Here is a 10,337-nt window from a genome sequence, read left to right on the forward strand (position 1 = left end):
GAGGTACAGATAGCACTTTCATACTCTGATTTCATTTCCTTGGGTAGATTCCCAGGAGTGGAATGGCTGGGTCATATTGTAGGTCTATGTTCAGACCCCTGAAGTATCTCCACACTGTCTTCCATAGTGGCTTTACCAGTTTACATTCCCACCAACAGTGGATTAGTGTACCTTTTCCTCCACATCATCGCCAGCATTTGTTGTTTGTTGATTTCTGTATGAAAGCCATTCTAATGGGGATGAGGTAAGACCTCATTGTGGTTTTGATCAGCATTTCTCTGGTGGCTAGTGATCTTGAGCATTTTTTAAAAAGATTTATTTATTTATTTGAAAGTCAGAGTTACACAGAGAGAGGAGGAGAGGCAGAGAGAGGTCTTCCATCCAGTGGTTCACTCCCCAAGAGGCTGCAACAGCTGGAGCTGCACCAATCCAAAGCCAGGAGCTTCTTCGCAGTCTCCCACGCAGGTGCAGGGGCCCAAGGAGTGTGGATCTCAGGGACCATGTGAAAGTACTGTTTACTATAATATTTTTATTTTAAAGATAAAACATCACAGAAAAAACTAAAGTTATACTTGACCACTGGACAGAGCCAATAGAAGTATCAAATTGGCACACAGCTTTCCAAATGTTTCACCATTTCTTCTGTACATAAATTCACCTGTGTGAAATATGAGGTATACTTTTTTAAAGAAAATTATCATACTTTTGATAGTTATTGTATAGTTACATACCTTACTATTTACCACTCACTAGTATACCTTGTGGATATTTTTGTGTCAATAAAAAGAGATCTGCTTCATTTCATTTATGCACAGCGCTGGTGTTCATGGGCATTTTAATTGTTTTACTTTCTGACTACTATGAATAATGTTGCTGTGAATATCTTTGTAGGTGCTTCCTAGTGTCTATTTATGAATGGGAAGAGGAATGTCTGAATCATAAATTATGCACATCTGAATTATAGTAGATATTGCACAACTGAATGATAGGACTTTTAAATATATAACCCTGTGTAAAAAGTTAAGTTTCTCTTTTCTATTAAAGCAAATTATTTGTGTGCCTTTTTTATTCTCATTACTATCAAATTCCGCTTTCACTAAAATGTGAGAAAGTACAAGCTATGTGGGACATAGGGCTTGCTGCCCGCATAAGCTGCCAAAGATTCTGCAAGTGCTACCAGGAAGCTTGTGGCTGGGCTGTATCATCACACTTCACTTAAGCATTCATTAAACTATGTATGAGTCCAGGACAGGCAGTCATCGGCAGCCTCCACAATGTAGGAAGCTCACTTCCTGAGTTGCAGCAAGAGGTTTAGGGGTTAGGGGTGGGAGGGCAGGAATACTCATTGCATATGGCTGCTCCCAGCAGGAAGTGTCCCTGAGTGTGAAATGCCAAGTGTTCCATGAGGTAGCTTCAGCCAATGGCTCTCACAACCAACACATGCTCAGGGGTGGGGCTGGCAGCAGGTTAACCATGCTTTAATCATAACTTATCACCTGCCAAAATATAATTCAAAATCTTGACACAACAAATCACATAAAATTTGTTTTGCTTTAGTAAGCTCCCTTTCCCCTTACAACTAGAAAATGAAGTAAGTGGACTAAGTGTCAAGTATAGATTGCTCAATAGCTGTTCATCACATGTACTCAGAAATGAGAAGAAACAGGTTTGTACCACGCAAAGATTGATGTAGTCAAGACATACAAAAGAGCTTTCTGAAAAAATGATCAAACCCTAGAGCCACTAACAGAAAGAAAAGGGTATTTTTCCCCTAGAGGCCTCGGGAAATGCAACAAACACCCATTACTGTGGGAGGCAAAGGGACTTTATCCAAATGAAATGAAGTCAGCATGTGAAAGAGTTATTTGTACCCTGATGTTACCTCAACTCAATTCATGATAGTTAAGATATTTAATCAACCCAGATGTCCATCAACTGATGACCCGGTAAAGAAAATGTAGCATATCTATACTATGGAATAATACTCAGCCATGAAAATAGAGTAAAATTCTGGCTTTGTCAACAAAATGAATGCAACTGGAAACCATTATGCTTAGTGAAATAAGCCAGTCTCAAAAAGACAGTATGTTTTCTCTGAAAGGTGGCAGTTAATAGAGAACACAAAAAAAGGTACAGGAATGAAATGGACATTTTGTGATGTGATTATTTTCAGCTCCTGTTCATACTACTGTGAAACTGTGGTCTTCCTGCTTTTCACTTGTTGAATATTATGGTTCGTGGCAAACTAAGCCTGTAAATACAAAGTAGATTCAAATTCTGTCTTTGCAAAAACTGATGAAGAAAGAGGAAGAATGGAGGGAGGTTAAGGGGGAGGTGGGGAATCAGGGAAGTATGGCTGTTTTCTCAGAACTGTACCTATGGAATGAATGAAATCTGTTCTCTTTAACATTTCTTAAAACTAAATAAAAAGGGGAAATTAACAAAAAGCCTTTGATGCTATAGCCAAATAATCAAACCATGCTATAACCAAATAATCAAGCCACACAAAATTTCATGCAGAGCCAAAGAAGTACACAACATGTAATTTGGACTCTTTAGAACTTTCAGATTAAATGTGGTCATAAATACCATCACTTTATCCCCATAAAATCTTACTAGAAATGGAAAGAAATTGATACTTTGGGTGCTTTTGAATGGAACCAGCTTTTTCCCTCAATACCAATCCTTTGTGTATAAATACATATTTTGTCAGTCAGCTTCTCATTGCTTCAACACAGCTTAGGCTAGCTCCTCATGAGAGAAAAAGATCTTTTGGCTCACAGTTTTTGAGGCTGAAAATCCAAACAGCATGATGTAAGTTTTGGTGACGCCTCCAGAGTGGATGGTAGAGTATGTGTGCAGAGGAATCACATAGTGAGCTGCAAAGCACAGAGAGGTTGGTGCAAGCTCAACCTTTTATAACAACACTCTTGTGAGAAAAACCTTCCCAGACATGAGCGACCTAAGGATCTTCCAGTAAGCCTCACCACCTAAATGCTTCCCATCTCCCAGTGGTGCTACCAAGGACCAAGCCTTTCAAACATGGGGAACATTCAACATCTAAGCTCCCTTCCAAACCACAGCACACGTCAAAGCTCCAATGACCATGAAGTTTACATGGTGCAGGTGTAATTTTCTTCAGAGGGAAAAATAAGTAGTCACTGTGAATTGTATGCTTCATTAACAGTACTGATTCTACAGTAATTTTAACTATTTATAATTATAAACACAAATTTAAAGATCATACATTATATATATATATTTGTGTATATATATGTGTGTGTGTGTATATATATATATATATATATATATATATATTAATACTTCCATGAAGAGAAAATAATGAAACCAAAAGTGTCTTGTCTTCAATGCTGGTTGGCAACTGTATTACAGTACTCAAAGTCTGCTAAACATCTGTTCTTTCTGAAGACTGGTTGACCTGGTTGTAAAACAAAGAAAGGTAGTATATTGCTTAAATATAAAATCTGGAAACAAAATAACTTGCAAGCGCTGTCAACCAGTCTTACTATCTTGTAAAGAAACATTTAACAGAATCTCAAAATTTGTAATTTCTTTCTCTTTTCCAGCAAATATTTCAGGAGAAAACAAATACAAAAATATGAGTTCGTAAACCAGAAATTTCTTCTCCTTATCAAGAGATGCCTCGTTTTTATAACTGTAAAATTAGGAAGTGGTTGAATTCGTATTATTTACTATAAGTTTTAATAGTCAAGTCATGCAGTGCCTGCATCCCATATGGGAGCTGGTTCGAGTCCTGGCTGCTCCACTTCCAATCCAGCTCTCTGCTATGGCCTGGAAAAGCAGTAGAAGATGGTCCAAGTTCTTGGGCCCTTGTACCCGTGTGGGAGAACCAGAAGAAGCTCCTGGCTCCCGGCTCCTGGCTTCAGATGGGCACAGATCCAGCTGTTGCAGCCAATTGGGGAGTAAACCAGAGGATGGAAGACCTCTCTCTCTCTCTCTCCTTCTCTCTCTAACTCTGACTTACAAATAAATAAATCTTTAAAAATATTTTTCATCCAGTGGAAAAATTTTTGCTTTATTACCATATATGTGAATTTTCCTTGTGACATGCATTTGCTTTCCTGTTCCAAGGACCATAGCATGTTAACAATTACTTGTATGAAACAGAAGGGTAACAACAATAGTTTTCCCACAAATCCACTATTTGGGCATTAATTAAGTGAATATTTTCAAAGGGTGTGTGTGTGTGTGTGTGTGCATGCGCGTGCGCACAGCATGTGGCACAGCACTTACATCACCATTTGAGATGCCTTCATCCCATACTGAATGCAGTACCTGGTTTGAGTCCCAGCTCTTCTACTTCTGAATAAGCTTCCTGCAAACACACACCTTGAGAGGCAGCAGATGTTGGCTCAATTACTTGGGTCCCTGTCACCCACGTAGGAGACCTGGAGTTCCAGGCTCCTTACTTCAGCCTGGCCCACCCTGGCTATTATTGGCATTTGGGGAGTAAACCAGCAGATGGAAGTTCTCTCTTTTGTCTCTCTACCCTCAAATACAGATAAGAAACAACACAAGAACATTCCCCTTCCTCCATTTCTCTTTTAAAAGATTGATGAAGATGTTGGAATAATCCAATTGCCTTTCTCATATAGGATTCACCCATTTTAACATCTTCCAGTCTACCCCATGTTTGGGGATATTGTACTCTGCAAGACTGATAGTGATGACCTGCAATGGTAGCAACTGACAATATTTGACCCTGGTCAGAAATTAGATGGTTGACAGTAACCATTCAACATTTGACATCTAACATGTGTAATGTGATTTATTGTTTCTAGGCTGACTGTGCAGTCTGAATAAGCCTTGTTTTGACTAAGATGGGACATTAACAGAATATTCATTCTGATTCAGGACTCATTTTACTTGAAAGAATTAGCAAAAGAAAGGAAAAATGAAGAAAGAGGGTAGAGGTAGGTCGTTCAGCAGCTACAACTCTTGACATTTGAAGCATGGGAAATTGCAAAGACCTTGTCTTTGCTGCTGCGCCATAGTCAATCACTGTGCGGGTTCTGTTCCAGGTAGCATTCCTATATAGTCAGATGTTCCTAAACCTGAGAGTGCATCATAGTCTTTCGGAAGGTCATTCTAAATTACAGATTTCCTAATCCCTCTCCAGGTCACCTCTCACCCAGAGCATGTCAAGTTTTCCCAGGGATCTGCTGGTTGCTATTTTAAAAGAACTTCCCAGGAAGCTAGCAGATAGCCAGTCCACAGGCCAAATACAGAATCTACTAAACTTGATTGAGATTCAGAGGACTTGATCAAGCCCTGAAGCTCAATGCTGTGTGATCTTGGCTCAATTTTACTCTCTAGACCTCATTTTTTCCATCTATAATATAATAAAAGTGAACAACCTGCCCTTTATAATCCTCCCAAGCATTTCTGTAAAGCTAACACAGTCAATAATCAAGATGCTAAGGAAAAAAGTTGGTACCCATTGAAAAAGCAATGCATTAAGTTGCTTAATGAACATATTTTCAATGGCACAGGGAACTAATTATAAAAAAACTCATTAGCAGAGTGAGAAAAGATTGATTTTTCTGCATTTTTAAAAATATGTGTATTTGTTTTTATTTCTTTAAGAGACACAGAGACAAAGGGAAAGAGAGACAAATAAGACAAAGTTCCCATCTGCTGCTTCACCTGCCAAATGTCCACCATAGCTGGGGATGGCTCAAGACAAAGCCAAGGTCCAGGAACTCAATTCAGGTCTCTGGTGTGCTGGGAAAGACTTAAATACTTTAACCATCACCTGCTGCCTTCCAGGGTGCACATTAGCAAGAAGTTGGTATCATAAGCACAGTTACAACCTGAATGTAGGCCCTCTAAAATGGATGTGGGCATCTTAATTGGCAAGCACTTAATCACTAAGCCAAATGCCCACTGCAGCACTTTTCTTTTTAAAAAACTCAATTGAACTCTGTGTTGATGAAATACAATGCAAATCCAATGAATATACAGATTTGCATTATAACTGTGGCCATACAATCAATTTACTGAAATAACTGGTTTTGAGATTTTCACAAAGATGCATGCATTAGGTTATAAAGTCAGGAGATTTTGTAATATTAGCACTGAAACATGATGGAAGTTGAGAAACAGAGCACACAATTTTGTAGGCTTCATTTTTAAAATTTATTTTATGTTTTTTAAAGGGATTTATTAGTACATTAAATTCTGAAGGTCACAGAAAATGCATGATAATTACTATAATTCTCATCAATTCTCATGTTAATGTGATGTTACAACAAAGAGAATAGATTCAATGTAGTTCCTAGGTACAATTCTAAGAATACAATAAATACTTCCTCCCTCTTTTCCTCTCTCATTCCCACTTTTTCCTTTCTTCTTTCCTTCAATCCTTCCTCTTTTTTATTTTTGAGAGAATATTTTAAATTTACATTATAGTCAAAGGCTAAATACTCCACTAAATAAAGAGTTTAATAAGAAATAAGACCATAGTTCAGCAGGAATATAGGTAAGGACTATAAACAATAATCAAGTGAAAAGATGTCCATGTTTTCTAAATGTTTATTAATGTCTATTAATTCATTTTTATTTATTTAATGGCTTAACTTTGGGTACTAAACAAAAAGTCTTGCATAAGAAGTAAGATTATATTTAGAGCTAAATGAACAGACTCTGTGGTTAGGTGGGCTTAAGGATGAGGTGGGATTAGGTGGTATTGTTATGCCCTACTGGGAAGTTTACAGGGGTTAAGATTAAAGGTAGGGGGAGTCTGTAGCAAAATGGTTATGTACTGGGGAAGAAAGAGAATGTGTCAGACTTCACTTGGGAAATAAAGCCAGATGTGCAGGATAGTACTTGAAATTGGGCCCGAGATGGAAAGAGCAAAGCAGGAGAAAAATAAATTGAATGAATCAGTGGCAAGACACAGTCTGAGGGATGGACAAAACAACTGAGCTACTGACTACCATCTACCTGCAGCATCTATACATGGTCCAGCAGAAATTCCGAGACTGGGTATGAATTCCTGTAAGACAGACTCAGCCATTGCCTTACTACTTAGGATTGGAAAATAACATTAATAGTCTGTGATAACTGACTCACAAAGGCAGGTGAAACTGAGCAGAAACAAATGAAAAAAAAAATCTTACAGGTCTGTCAACTATAGCTGCAGGAGTAAGAGGAGTGACATGGCTTAACAGCAGGCTATGTGAAATCAACTTTGATTGCTTTGGTTAGGGAAGATGAAAACTTCAAAGGAGTGCTGTCTTTTAGCCAGTAAACTTGTGGAGATCAAAGTACATTGAAAGTCTATATAATCACTCATAATAATGGTTGTTATGGTTTGAACAGAATTAGGATCCCCAGCAAATGGAGATGTTTAACCCTCCAAGTCTTGGATTAATGATAGTTACAGGGTAGAAACTTGATCCAATTATGGTGTCTAGGAAGTGGCCCTAGTGGGAAGTCCTTTTTTCACTGGAGATGTGCCCTCAGAAGACAGTTCTTGCAAGACAGTGGATTGTATTAGCCAAGTTGAGCTTAGTTGTGCTCCTTCTGCAACCTGTCTCCCCACATGATTGGGCCTATGATCATGGTCTGCTGGCTTCCACCCTCATCAGATGCCAGACTACTAGGGTCCCTCAATCTTGAACTGTGATCCTCCAAACTGTGAGACAAAATAAACCTTCTTCTTTCAAAGGAGAACATGTCAGATATTTTAGTTGTGTTAATAAAAAGCAGGCTAATACAATGGATAATAGTTCATGGGCCTCTATTATACGACAGACACTGGGAATCATGCCACTTAATTTTAAGAGCTGGTATGACTATTTGCCCAATTTTCCAGATGAGGAAGATAGGAACAAGCAGGGTTGAGCTTCTTGCTCAAGATCCCACAGCTGAGATGTGACAGTATGGACTAATAATGAATAATGAGATAAGCTTCCTATCAAAGCAAAGTCAAGGCTTCACCACTGAATTCTACCACACTTTTAAGCAAAAACTAACACCAGTTGTTCTGAAACTATTCCACAAAACTGAAAGAGAATTCTTCCAAACTCATTTTTTGAGGTCAGCATTATCTTAATTCCGAAACCAAAAAAGAACACAACAAAAAAATGAAAGTTATAGATCAATATCCCTAAATACTGATACAAAAGATGCTCAATAAAATACTAGTGAGTTGAAAAAAAGAACACATCAAAAAAAACACCTTCACCACGATCAAGTGGAATTTATCTGAGATGCAGATAAACATAAGCAAATCAACAAGCATAATACATCACATCAACAGAATGAAGGATAAAAAAATCATATGATTATCTCAGTAGACACAGAAAACACTTTTGATAAAATTCAATGTCCATTCATGATTTTTTGAAAAAAATCTTGAACAAATTAGATCTAGAAAGAACATGCTTCATTAAATAGGCTATAAGTGACAAACCCACAGCCAATGTCACACTGAGTGGGAAAAACTGAAAGCATTTCCTCTAAGATCTGGAACCAGAGAAGGATGTCCACTCTCACCATTCTTACTTCAAATAGCACTGAAAGTTTTAAACATAGCAACTAGGCAAGAGAAAGAAATAAAGGTATATAGATAAACATGAAAGGAAAAAGTTAAATTAGCCTTATTTGTGATAACCAAAATGAATCCAGGCATCTATAGCCAACTGATTCTCCGCAGACACAACAAGACTATACACTGGAGAAAGGACAATCTCTTCAATAAATGGTGCTTGGGAGACTGAATGTTCAGACAATTAAATGTTTACCCCTAACTCTCATTCTCTACGAAAATCAACTCAAAATGAGTCAAAGACCTAATGTGAACACGAAAATTAAACAGCTGCTGGAAGAAAACTTAGGGGAAATGCTCAAAGACATTGGCATAGGCAACAAAATAAAAACAGATAAATGCAAGGATAGTAAACTAAGAAGCTTCTGCACAACAATCAACACAGCTTACAGGATGGGAGAAAATATTTGCAAGCTATGCATCTGACAAACAGTTAATCTCCAGAATACATAACAACCTGAAAAAAGACTTAGCAAAAAAACCAGAAACAATCCACTTAAGAAATGGGCTTGGGCTCTATCAGTGGATTTCGTAGCAGGATATCTCACAGGAAGTTCTCTGTGCCCAGGCATGGGTTCCTGGGCTTCCCACCTTGGAAGTGTGGAAGCAAGCATCACAGGAAGGTGAAGAGCATCCCCATGGATAATTCCTCCAAGCCTTTGCATTGCACAGCTTTCCTGGGCTACATGGCCAGCAGGACAAACACTGTGAGAAGTTGATAGGCTGGGACCCAAGGTGAACAAGAAGGAAGTTGTAGAGGCTGTTATCGTTATGGAGACACTGTCCATGGTGTTATAGGCATCATAGGCATCCAGACCTTCAAGGTCATCTTTGCCAAGTATATCAGTGATGAGCACAAAAGGCACTTTTACAAGAACAGACAAGATGACTGGTGTCACTGTTGTGACCCTGGGCAAAGGCTACATAGGAGTCACCAGCAGCTGGCACACCAAGAAGCTGCCTAGCACAAGGTCGCTGCATTGGGGCTTGGCACTCTGTGCATATGGCCTTCTCTGTGGCAAGGGCTAGGCAGAAAGGAGATTAACAAGAAGATATACACGATCGGCAGGGCTACCTGATCAAGGATGGCAAACACATTGAGAACAATGCTTTTGCCAACTAATGGCCTGACAAGAACACCAACCTTCTGAGTGGCTTTGTGCCTTACGGTGAAGTGACCAATGACGTTGCATGCTGAAAGGCTGTGTGATGGGACCAAGAAGGAAGTGCTCACTCTGCAAGTCTCTCTGATGCAGACCAGACAGTAGGCCCTTGAGAAGACTGACCTTAAATTCATCCACACTACCTCCAAGCTTGGTCATGGCTGCTTCCAGACTGCAGGAGAAGAAGGTATTCATGGGACTGTTTAGGAAAGATGGAAGAAGGAGCTTAATGGCAGAAAAAGATTGTGCAGCTGGTGGGATCGCACTAAAAGTTACTTTCCAGTGGTGGGGGTGGAGATAAATGGGTAAGAATCTGAATAAATATTTTTTTTTTGACAGGCACAGTGGACAGTGAGAGAGAGAGACAGAGAGAAAGGTCTTCCTTTGCCATTGGATCACCTCGCTGATCCGATAGCAGGAGCCAGGTACTTCTCCTGGTCTCCCATGGGGTGCAGGGCCCAAGCACTTGAGCCATCCTCCACTGCACTCCCGGGCCACAGCAGAGAGCTGGCCTGGAAGAGGGGCAACCGAGACAGAATCTGGCACCCCGACTGGGACTAGAACCCAGTATGCCGGTG

General features: G+C 39.3%; 1 pseudogene; it reads left to right on the plus strand.

The window, feature by feature from the left end:
* Window positions 1-9,099: 9,099 nt before the first annotated feature.
* On the plus strand, window positions 9,100-10,060 carry LOC133775801 (large ribosomal subunit protein uL3-like; annotated as a pseudogene).
* Window positions 10,061-10,337: the final 277 nt, after the last annotated feature.

This window comes from Lepus europaeus, chromosome 17 (assembly GCF_033115175.1).
Source record: "Lepus europaeus isolate LE1 chromosome 17, mLepTim1.pri, whole genome shotgun sequence".
NCBI lineage: Eukaryota > Metazoa > Chordata > Mammalia > Lagomorpha > Leporidae > Lepus > Lepus europaeus.